The following is a 12,504-nucleotide window of genomic DNA, read 5'->3' on the forward strand; positions in this document are numbered from 1 at the left end:
TTTATATTTTATTATGTCCTTCAATATATTTTATTATGTTCTTCATTAAATTTTATTATGTCTCTCTTTAAATTTGTTTATGTTCTTTTTAGCTTTCACGTTTATATGATAATATACTTCCTAACTCAATTGTTATTCAACAATCTATTTAATTGTGACCTTGTTTATTATTTTTGCTTTACGTTATATCAGTCTTAAGTTTATTTTTTTTGTCATTTTTTATACCATTTTTAGGCTTTTAAAGAGACTTAACTTTTGGAATTTCAAGGCAATAGTAATCAGCACAAAAAAGCATAACAAACGTTTAAATACTGGATACATTTAAACTTAGTTTCGAATGTATATTTAGGGCCCTTCATTAACCAAAAACTGCAAAAGTTGCGTAGTGAATGTTTATAAGTCTGGTTTTGAAGTATCAAACTATGCTCACAAAACTAAGAAAAAAGTTCTTATTGTACCATGTTTTTTTGTAACCTTTTAGCAAAAAACTTCAAACTGAGTTTTGTCAGAATAACCAGAAGATATAAATATGTATAAAAGCTTTAATGGGAAACAGTTGATTTGAACGTAAGTTGATAGAAATTTAACAAATTCGAGCAAAACAAAGAGTATAAATTGGGCATTTTCAATGTTCATTTAATGAAACAAAAGCAACGTGACATGTACATCATTTTAAACAGCTGTAAAAGACGGTTGTTACGAATATCTTGTTAAATTCATAGTGATTGTATTGGAATGAATTGCTGAGAGACAGACAAGCTATTAGGAGATAATGATAGAAACGGACATATTTATGTTCGAAGGGTGGAATTTCGAGTGAAGATTATATAGGAATCGTTACCTTCATCAATTTAAATAGCAGTGGAACTCCAATGTTATATACGGGATTTTCATAGGTTAATTTTATTAAAAAAGCTTATATACATTTCAAAGTAAATATATAAAGCTGTAGATCGGAACAAGAATGACTATAGATTAGAACGATTAGTTAAAACATTTGTCATATTAATGAATAGTCGGCTTCAAAAATCTTTTTGAACAAGAACTAAAAATAATATTAATATAACTAGAAGGCAAAACCCAGATCATAAGCCGAGTAATATATCAACTGCTATGTTTTTATGTACTGTTTGGTGGGATCCACTGCGTAACAAGTAAAAACCAGTATTTCGTTTACAAATTGTCAGGAGCGAACAGGCGGAAAGAACAGAGAGAAGAATACTTGATTACAAGAATAGAAAAATACCTGATAATTATGATATTTATTATAAGACAGATAGAAGAAAGAGGAAAAGAGTAAAGAGGGTTATTGGATAATATATCTGATAAAGGGGAAGAAAGAAAATAAAAAATTAGGCTATACTTATAGTAAAAGGATTGTAAAGTTATTTCACAAAAAAATAACCAATGACAAAGTTTACTAAGTCAATTCTTATTTACCACAGATATCTTATGATTGTTGGCTGACAAGTAGAGGAAAAGGTGCTGACAAAGAATTACCAAAATTAATGCATCTACGTGACACGATCGTGACATCAACACTTCAAATAAATATGCGCTATACTTTTCTAAAAATAGTTACACTACTTATTTCAACCTATTTTTTATGCATAAACAGAAGCACAGTCCATAGTTTTTTATTTTTCAAAAGGATGATTTGCCGAAGATATATTGGAACCAAAATTATAAAATTAGAGTCGGTAATTGAACCGAGGTGCCTTAAAAATAATGCTAGATGAATAAGTGCTGCCTTCCAAAATAATTGTAACCAAATAAAGCAAGAACAATTTGTATAGAACGATACCTTCGAATTTTAGCAACAAAATAGACTGGAGTCACGTAAAATTTACTTAAAGTATAGCTTTAAACGGTCCAAGACTAGCCATGATAATGAACGCTGTTTTAAAGCCAATCACAGCTCAAAAATATCGCAAAAGTTATTTTTTTAAAAATATATATTTGTGCAAACAAAACAAAACATTGATAGCGGCAGTCTACAATACTTTGTTTTTTTTCGAATTTGTAAAACTTTTTCTGCCAATTAATACTTATCGGACGGTGTTGAAATTAGTATCATTCTAAAGCCCAATTGTAGGTGCAAAGCGTAACCTAGCCGAATGTTTAACCTTCAATCGAAAATTTCTTTTAAAAACCAATCAAAAATATTTCCCCTGCTTAAAATAGTAATTTTCAACTTTAAACGAGTGTGACACCATTTCAACCAATCCAAAGGGGGTTGTACTTTATTTTTTGAAATTGGACAAGTTTTTGCTATGTTTCGGTAAAAATTCCAAATTTCATTCGGGGTACTATGGGCAGGCAAAATTGGCTCTGGTATGCGTAGGCTGAGAGATAATGTAGTGTACATAGTTTATGACTTTGAAACCCAAATAAGTCAATGAGTTCTCATTTCTATGGATCGAAAATAGTACCGTTGAAACGAGCTCATTTTTCCACGTAGGATAGCCGTGCGTTTTTTTCATTCCAGATTTCATCGGGGGTTGCTATGGGCAGGCAAAATTGGCTCTGGTATGCGTAGGCTGAGAGATAATGTAGTGTACATAGTTTATGACTTTGAAACCCAAATAAGTCAATGAGTTCTCATTTCTATGGATCGAAAATAGTACCGTTGAAACGAGCTCATTTTTCCACGTAGGATAGCCGTGCGTTTTTTTCATTCCAGATTTCATCGGGGGTTGCTATGGGCAGGCAAAATTGGCTCTGGTATGCGTAGGCTGAGAGATAATGTAGTGTACATAGTTTATGACTTTGAAACCCAAATAAGTCAATGAGTTCTCATTTCTATGGATCGAAAATAGTACCGTTGAAACGAGCTCATTTTTCCACGTAGGATAGCCGTGCGTTTTTTTCATTCCAGATTTCATCGGGGGTTGCTATGGGCAGGCAAAATTGGCTCTGGTATGCGTAGGCTGAGAGATAATGTAGTGTACATAGTTTATGACTTTGAAACCCAAATAAGTCAATGAGTTCTCATTTCTATGGATCGAAAATAGTACCGTTGAAACGAGCTCATTTTTCCACGTAGGATAGCCGTGCGTTTTTTTCATTCCAGATTTCATCGGGGGTTGCTATGGGCAGGCAAAATTGGCTCTGGTATGCGTAGGCTGAGAGATAATGTAGTGTACATAGTTTATGACTTTGAAACCCAAATAAGTCAATGAGTTCTCATTTCTATGGATCGAAAATAGTACCGTTGAAACGAGCTCATTTTTCCACGTAGGATAGCCGTGCGTTTTTTTCATTCCAGATTTCATCGGGGGTTGCTATGGGCAGGCAAAATTGGCTCTGGTATGCGTAGGCTGAGAGATAATGTAGTGTACATAGTTTATGACTTTGAAACCCAAATAAGTCAATGAGTTCTCATTTCTATGGATCGAAAATAGTACCGTTGAAACGAGCTCATTTTTCCACGTAGGATAGCCGTGCGTTTTTTTCATTCCAGATTTCATCGGGGGTTGCTATGGGCAGGCAAAATTGGCTCTGGTATGCGTAGGCTGAGAGATAATGTAGTGTACATAGTTTATGACTTTGAAACCCAAATAAGTCAATGAGTTCTCATTTCTATGGATCGAAAATAGTACCGTTGAAACGAGCTCATTTTTCCACGTAGGATAGCCGTGCGTTTTTTTCATTCCAGATTTCATCGGGGGTTGCTATGGGCAGGCAAAATTGGCTCTGGTATGCGTAGGCTGAGAGATAATGTAGTGTACATAGTTTATGACTTTGAAACCCAAATAAGTCAATGAGTTCTCATTTCTATGGATCGAAAATAGTACCGTTGAAACGAGCTCATTTTTCCACGTAGGATAGCCGTGCGTTTTTTTCATTCCAGATTTCATCGGGGGTTGCTATGGGCAGGCAAAATTGGCTCTGGTATGCGTAGGCTGAGAGATAATGTAGTGTACATAGTTTATGACTTTGAAACCCAAATAAGTCAATGAGTTCTCATTTCTATGGATCGAAAATAGTACCGTTGAAACGAGCTCATTTTTCCACGTAGGATAGCCGTGCGTTTTTTTCATTCCAGATTTCATCGGGGGTTGCTATGGGCAGGCAAAATTGGCTCTGGTATGCGTAGGCTGAGAGATAATGTAGTGTACATAGTTTATGACTTTGAAACCCAAATAAGTCAATGAGTTCTCATTTCTATGGATCGAAAATAGTACCGTTGAAACGAGCTCATTTTTCCACGTAGGATAGCCGTGCGTTTTTTTCATTCCAGATTTCATCGGGGGTTGCTATGGGCAGGCAAAATTGGCTCTGGTATGCGTAGGCTGAGAGATAATGTAGTGTACATAGTTTATGACTTTGAAACCCAAATAAGTCAATGAGTTCTCATTTCTATGGATCGAAAATAGTACCGTTGAAACGAGCTCATTTTTCCACGTAGGATAGCCGTGCGTTTTTTTCATTCCAGATTTCATCGGGGGTTGCTATGGGCAGGCAAAATTGGCTCTGGTATGCGTAGGCTGAGAGATAATGTAGTGTACATAGTTTATGACTTTGAAACCCAAATAAGTCAATGAGTTCTCATTTCTATGGATCGAAAATAGTACCGTTGAAACGAGCTCATTTTTCCACGTAGGATAGCCGTGCGTTTTTTTCATTCCAGATTTCATCGGGGGTTGCTATGGGCAGGCAAAATTGGCTCTGGTATGCGTAGGCTGAGAGATAATGTAGTGTACATAGTTTATGACTTTGAAACCCAAATAAGTCAATGAGTTCTCATTTCTATGGATCGAAAATAGTACCGTTGAAACGAGCTCATTTTTCCACGTAGGATAGCCGTGCGTTTTTTTCATTCCAGATTTCATCGGGGGTTGCTATGGGCAGGCAAAATTGGCTCTGGTATGCGTAGGCTGAGAGATAATGTAGTGTACATAGTTTATGACTTTGAAACCCAAATAAGTCAATGAGTTCTCATTTCTATGGATCGAAAATAGTACCGTTGAAACGAGCTCATTTTTCCACGTAGGATAGCCGTGCGTTTTTTTCATTCCAGATTTCATCGGGGGTTGCTATGGGCAGGCAAAATTGGCTCTGGTATGCGTAGGCTGAGAGATAATGTAGTGTACATAGTTTATGACTTTGAAACCCAAATAAGTCAATGAGTTCTCATTTCTATGGATCGAAAATAGTACCGTTGAAACGAGCTCATTTTTCCACGTAGGATAGCCGTGCGTTTTTTTCATTCCAGATTTCATCGGGGGTTGCTATGGGCAGGCAAAATTGGCTCTGGTATGCGTAGGCTGAGAGATAATGTAGTGTACATAGTTTATGACTTTGAAACCCAAATAAGTCAATGAGTTCTCATTTCTATGGATCGAAAATAGTACCGTTGAAACGAGCTCATTTTTCCACGTAGGATAGCCGTGCGTTTTTTTCATTCCAGATTTCATCGGGGGTTGCTATGGGCAGGCAAAATTGGCTCTGGTATGCGTAGGCTGAGAGATAATGTAGTGTACATAGTTTATGACTTTGAAACCCAAATAAGTCAATGAGTTCTCATTTCTATGGATCGAAAATAGTACCGTTGAAACGAGCTCATTTTTCCACGTAGGATAGCCGTGCGTTTTTTTCATTCCAGATTTCATCGGGGGTTGCTATGGGCAGGCAAAATTGGCTCTGGTATGCGTAGGCTGAGAGATAATGTAGTGTACATAGTTTATGACTTTGAAACCCAAATAAGTCAATGAGTTCTCATTTCTATGGATCGAAAATAGTACCGTTGAAACGAGCTCATTTTTCCACGTAGGATAGCCGTGCGTTTTTTTCATTCCAGATTTCATCGGGGGTTGCTATGGGCAGGCAAAATTGGCTCTGGTATGCGTAGGCTGAGAGATAATGTAGTGTACATAGTTTATGACTTTGAAACCCAAATAAGTCAATGAGTTCTCATTTCTATGGATCGAAAATAGTACCGTTGAAACGAGCTCATTTTTCCACGTAGGATAGCCGTGCGTTTTTTTCATTCCAGATTTCATCGGGGGTTGCTATGGGCAGGCAAAATTGGCTCTGGTATGCGTAGGCTGAGAGATAATGTAGTGTACATAGTTTATGACTTTGAAACCCAAATAAGTCAATGAGTTCTCATTTCTATGGATCGAAAATAGTACCGTTGAAACGAGCTCATTTTTCCACGTAGGATAGCCGTGCGTTTTTTTCATTCCAGATTTCATCGGGGGTTGCTATGGGCAGGCAAAATTGGCTCTGGTATGCGTAGGCTGAGAGATAATGTAGTGTACATAGTTTATGACTTTGAAACCCAAATAAGTCAATGAGTTCTCATTTCTATGGATCGAAAATAGTACCGTTGAAACGAGCTCATTTTTCCACGTAGGATAGCCGTGCGTTTTTTTCATTCCAGATTTCATCGGGGGTTGCTATGGGCAGGCAAAATTGGCTCTGGTATGCGTAGGCTGAGAGATAATGTAGTGTACATAGTTTATGACTTTGAAACCCAAATAAGTCAATGAGTTCTCATTTCTATGGATCGAAAATAGTACCGTTGAAACGAGCTCATTTTTCCACGTAGGATAGCCGTGCGTTTTTTTCATTCCAGATTTCATCGGGGGTTGCTATGGGCAGGCAAAATTGGCTTGGGTAGGGTAGGCTGAGAGATAATGTAGTGTACATAGTTGATGAATTTGAAACCCAAATAAGTCAATGAGTTCTCATTTCTATGGATCGAAAATAGTGCCGTTGAAACGAGCTCATTTTTCCACGTAGGATAGCCGTGCGTTTTTTTCATTCCAGATTTCATCGGGGGTTACTATGGGCAGGCAAAATTGGCTTGGTAGGCGTAGGCTGAGAGATAATGTAGTGTACATAGTTTATGACTTTGAAACCTAAATAAGTCAATGACGTTTCATTTCTATGGATCGAAAATAGTACCGTTGAAACGAGCTCATTTTTCCACGTAGGATAGCCATGCGTTTTTTTCATTCCAGATTTCATCGGGGGTTACTATGGGCAGGCAAAATTGGCTTGGGTAGGGTAGGCTGAGAGATAATGTAGTGTACATAGTTGATGAATTTGAAACCCAAATAAGTCAATGAGTTCTCATTTCTATGGATCGAAAATAGTGCCGTTGAAACGAGCTCATTTTTCCACGTAGGATAGCCGTGCGTTTTTTTCATTCCAGATTTCATCGGGGGTTACTATGGGCAGGCAAAATTGGCTTTGGTAGGCGTAGGCTGAGAGATAATGTAGTGTACATAGTTTATGACTTTGAAACCTAAATAAGTCAATGACGTTTCATTTCTATGGATCGAAAATAGTACCGTTGAAACGAGCTCATTTTTCCACGTAGGATAGCCATGCGTTTTTTTCATTCCAGATTTCATCGGGGGTTACTATGGGCAGGCAAAATTGGCTTGGGTAGGGGTAGGCTGAGAGATAATGTAGTGTACATAGTTGATGAATTTGAAACCCAAATAAGTCAATGAGTTCTCATTTCTATGGATCGAAAATAGTGCCGTTGAAACGAGCTCATTTTTCCACGTAGGATAGCCGTGCGTTTTTTTCATTCCAGATTTCATCGGGGGTTACTATGGGCAGGCAAAATTGGCTTTGGTAGGCGTAGGCTGAGAGATAATGTAGTGTACATAGTTTATGACTTTGAAACCTAAATAAGTCAATGACGTTTCATTTCTATGGATCGAAAATAGTACCGTTGAAACGAGCTCATTTTTCCACGTAGGATAGCCGTGCGTTTTTTTCATTCCAGATTTCATCGGGGGTTACTATTTGTTTTTGCGGTTTTACTCCTGTTGGAAACGCTATTGCCTTAAATTATTTCTTGTCCACAATATCTTAGTTGTCTTGTAATATTATTGATAGCTATGTAGAGTATGCAGCATTCATATTTATTTTAGTTGCGAAACATTGAAACTATTGCGCATTATAATACTATACGACTTTGTCATTCTATTAAAACGTTTTTATAAATAACTTTTTTTTGTCCTTTAGGTACATACTATGTACTATCCTGAAGGCTTTAACAGTGGTTTTTAGAAGCTCTAAAATTATTTCGACTTTTGATATTTTTTTTTGTCCTTTTATCTTAAGTATTTATTGTTTCGTATTTCTTTCAGCTGTGGTCCTTATTCTTGTAGATCCTCTCTATAATAAGCTCACACACCTCCAATTGAATGGCAGACATATTCATTAAGATTCCATTGCCTAAATCTGTCTTTAGACATAGTAATTCATGCTTTTTTTTCAGTTTTTTAACCGTTTTGTTCGGCTAGACTTTTTTTAACTGTAGCCATCCCTTAATTCGTGTATTCTCATCTTATTAAAGTAACTCCCAAGTCATTATAAATTTTTTTCGACTTCTTACAAATGTTTTTTTTGAATTATCCTTGTAGCACTATTTTTTTCGGCTTGCGACCAATTGTTTGTCGTTTGTCTTCAAACTTGGAGGAGTTTCTTAGAATATACGGCTGATACTACTTGCCTTGTTACCGTCGTGTCAAGATGATTTAGGAATTATTATTTGGTGATATTGTAACTTTTATGGTTATTTTATAAAGTATTAATTCTATACGGTCATTATTTGCCTTGGCAGACGTTGTTTGCCGTTTAGGTAGTGTTTTGTATTATCTCAAGTTATGCAATAGGTTTTCACTTGTTCTCCTCGAGCAAGGAGTCTTGTCATATTAATTGTTGGGATTTTTTAATACTTTGGCAACTTCTCTCTCGTTTTTTAATAAATCATGTTTCAATTCTGTGCAATAGATGCGCTAGATACTAATTACCTTTTTTAATTAGTCCTCTGTTATTATGTAAGTCATTAAATATATGGTCTTAATTTTTGTAATTCCTTTTATCCATCATCTTATCTATGATAAAAAAAAGAACTCAAGGACCTCTAATTTAGTTATGACTTAGGCTCAAATATTCTTAAACTAATCCAACAGTTATTTGTGCTTTTGGTTTTTGATACCTGTAGATCCATACTTGGTGAATAGTTTATTAATGAATGCCAAGTAATGGTTTGACGTAAATTTAGTCTACTTCTAGTTGAACAGATTCACTATTCTCACTCTTTGTACAGGTTGCTACTATTTTATTTTATTTTGAGTGATTCCGTCATAAATCTCTTCATATCACTCAATTATTACGTCAAGTACATTTATAAACAGTTTATTATGCCGGCTAGACTTTTTTAAACAAACTGTAGACATAAACATTACAATTTTCGACCTAGTAAAAGTATTCCCATGGGCTTAGAAAATTTTTTCGAGTTTTGAAAAGTATTTTTCTGTTTTTGTCTTATGTGTCCATTTTTCCAATTTCTTTCGGCTAGGAACGGAATCTTGATAATTTGCGTTAAAACTTTTAGGAGTCATGCAGAAGATGTTTTTTTTAACTAGGCGTGCAGCTGTTGTTATACAAAACGTCTTTTAAAGTTTTAATTGGCAATATGGCTCTTTTTAAGATATTTTATAAAGTATTTCCTTCATTATTTTGTCCATTCAAATTCTGCTTACCTCGTGCGTAATGAAAACAGTCTTCGTATAATGCTAAAGTAACTCCGACTAATTGTGACTGTTCGTTTTAGTCAAAACTTACAAGTTTATCGATTATTGGTCGATACAAGTTTATTTTTCACTCATCACAGCCCCTAGTCAATCAGTCTACTCTATACATCTCGTCATGCAGTTAATCAAGTGCATAACAGATCAAAGCACGTTTATATGGCATAAAAACACGTGTTTAACGCATCCGTTTAGGTTGGGAACGTATTTTAGGCCTGAACATAACATAGCATGGTATGTCACGTGAAAGTCACGTGTATCAATAATACTAGTCGTGTCTTGTACTACACTGCTAAAACGAGACTCCGCCAGAATTATAGCTTAGGGGGGAGAGCGTCGGTCTTTGAAAGCGGGGTTTAGGGGTTCGACCCCCACCGGCATCATTTTTTGCACTTTTGACACGACTACTTTTAAGCGTGATCTTCCCCACCAGCGTATTCCTGAGGCCGAGGCGGTTCTCCCACATTTTTTTGCTAGGGATTTTGTTAGAAAAATATTTCGGAATATTTAATTTCCCATCTTTATTCAAAATCAGTCAGTGACCTACAACTTTTTTATAGAACTTGATTCGGTTGTGTTGGTCAACAAGGGGATTATTTTTTTACTCGATAATTCGTTATTAACAAGGCGTATACGCGTAAAACTAAAGTTTTGCAAGGGGAAGGGATTTAAATGGGCTCTGATAAACGATGCTTGCCATCAGAATTAGATATAAAAGGCAACTGTACTCCTACTCGTATACTACTCCGTCTATAATTTCCAAAGATCATCCAAACTAAGTTGGGGTAATAACAAATGCTTATTAAAGGCTAGAAGATAATAGCAAGTTGTCTCTATATCAAGTCATTTTCATTCGCTTGCGGAACTTTTATCTTGAGCAGTATAATGTAGATGAACACCGTTAAACAAGATTAAAGCATCTTTGATCTTCTTTAATACTATAGTCATGCCTGGTTGAAATATAACTGATCAAAATACATTATCAGATAATTGACTATTAAAAAGGGAAAGGTACTAAAAAACGAAAGCAGGTAAGAAAATGAGGGTCTATTCTAAGTTGGAGAGTTTTTCACGATTAAAATAAAGTCTTTTCCTATACTCGAAATCTGAAAAACATTTCGTTACTTTTAAAAATTCTTTTGGCTCTGGTCTTTATCTTAATAGTCACTCCTCATATTCAGCCGACACATGTGTAAAGTAATGACAGACTAATTTATTAAGGTGTCATTGAATAAAACTGTCTTTAGACATATAATTTCATGATTTGTTCCCTTTTGTACACTTTTTTGTCCAGCTAGACTTTTTTTCAAATATTAGCATATCTACATTTGCCTATTCCAAACACATTAAAATTACTCCCATGTCATGATAAAATTTTTACGACTTTTGAGAAATATATTTCTGTTTTTTTCTTCAGTCTTTTATTTCCTAATTTCTTTCGGCTTGGAACGAAATCTTGAGATTATCCTTTGAAACTTTTAGGAGTCGTGTAGAAGATAATACGTAAACTATACATAATGTGCCAGTTATTCAAAACTGCTTTAAAAGTTGTTCATTGGCAGTATTCTCAGTTTTTTAAGTATTTTAGACTGTTTCTTCTTCAATAATGAGTGAATTCTTGATCTGCTTATCTGGCGTATATTTTATAAGGTCTTTATACTATGCTTAAACTATTTAAATAATTGCGTACTTTGCGCAGTGATAAAAAATTACAAGGCCTTCCAATTGTTGGTCATTTTAATACCATCATCGCTACCTGTTTGTTATTTTGTTAAATGTTTGCTGTATTTTGCTCACAGTTGCCCTGGTTATCACTGCAACTGCGGCAGGTATTCCTCAATTTATGATATTTATTCAATAAAGTATTGTAACTTACTTTGAACTTTTGGTCTATCAATTGGAGAATCATTTTATCTTCGATGACTTTATGGTGTTCATATCTTGTTTTAAACTGAACTGGTCTATGCTAAAACTGTTAAGAATGCAACTAGTTTAGACTTAGCGTATAATTAGCATTTACTCTGCAACATGAATGTTTTTTTGCCCAAGACTCGGGTTATTTTTTCCAATTTTTTTCTTTGTTCATTATATTTCGTAGATGGTTAATGAATATGATTTTAAAATTGTTATAAGAAGGCCAATTACTGTGGCAGTCCAACTTTTGCTTACTTTTCAATAAGTATTTTGTGTTCTATGTACTTGACTGTCTTGTGTCCGACCTGCTCTATGAGAGATACTTTTTTTAACAGTTGAAACACAATCATCGGATTATTGTTCTTGTATCAAATCTATTTCCAAGCATTTATAAAACATTTTCGATTTCTGAGAAATATTTTTTTCTTTTGTCTAAAGTATAATTTTATCAAATAATCTTTCGGCTTGTGACTAATTAATGGTATTTATTTTCAATTCTTTGAACAGCTAATTAAGAACCGTTTATTCAACTATCTGCATAATATTGGTTGCTCCAAAACAGTGTCAGAAAAAATATTATTGAAAGAAACTGTTATTTTTCTCTTTATTTCGTAAGGTACTCTCATGAATATCACATAATTTTATCTTCAGTTTCTCTAATGTTCAGTACCAACAGTCTCCACCGTTTGCTAAAATTATGTCAAGTATATTTTACTAGTTTTCCTGGTCCAAACAGTTTTGCTTCACGTGCTGTGGGTGTTTCAATAATGTTACCACTACTTTGTGAATATTTGATCACCATTTTTATATTTCGATTAATATTTGTTATATATAGCTTAAAGTATGTACTGTAATTTTTGCTTATTAAGCATTTCATAAATTAAATGGCCAGGCACATTGCATCCTTTGGCTGTAAACATAAGAAATAGTCAAGTACAAAGTGATTAATTTATCGTTGGGATTACATTTTAGAACAAAATAACTCAGTTAAAGGTTCTTGTAGGTCTAAATTTACGTTGTGCTT

Source organism: Mucor mucedo (assembly GCF_025094135.1).
Source record: "Mucor mucedo strain NRRL 3635 chromosome Unknown EV154scaffold_165, whole genome shotgun sequence".
NCBI classification, from domain to species: Eukaryota; Fungi; Mucoromycota; class Mucoromycetes; order Mucorales; family Mucoraceae; genus Mucor; species Mucor mucedo.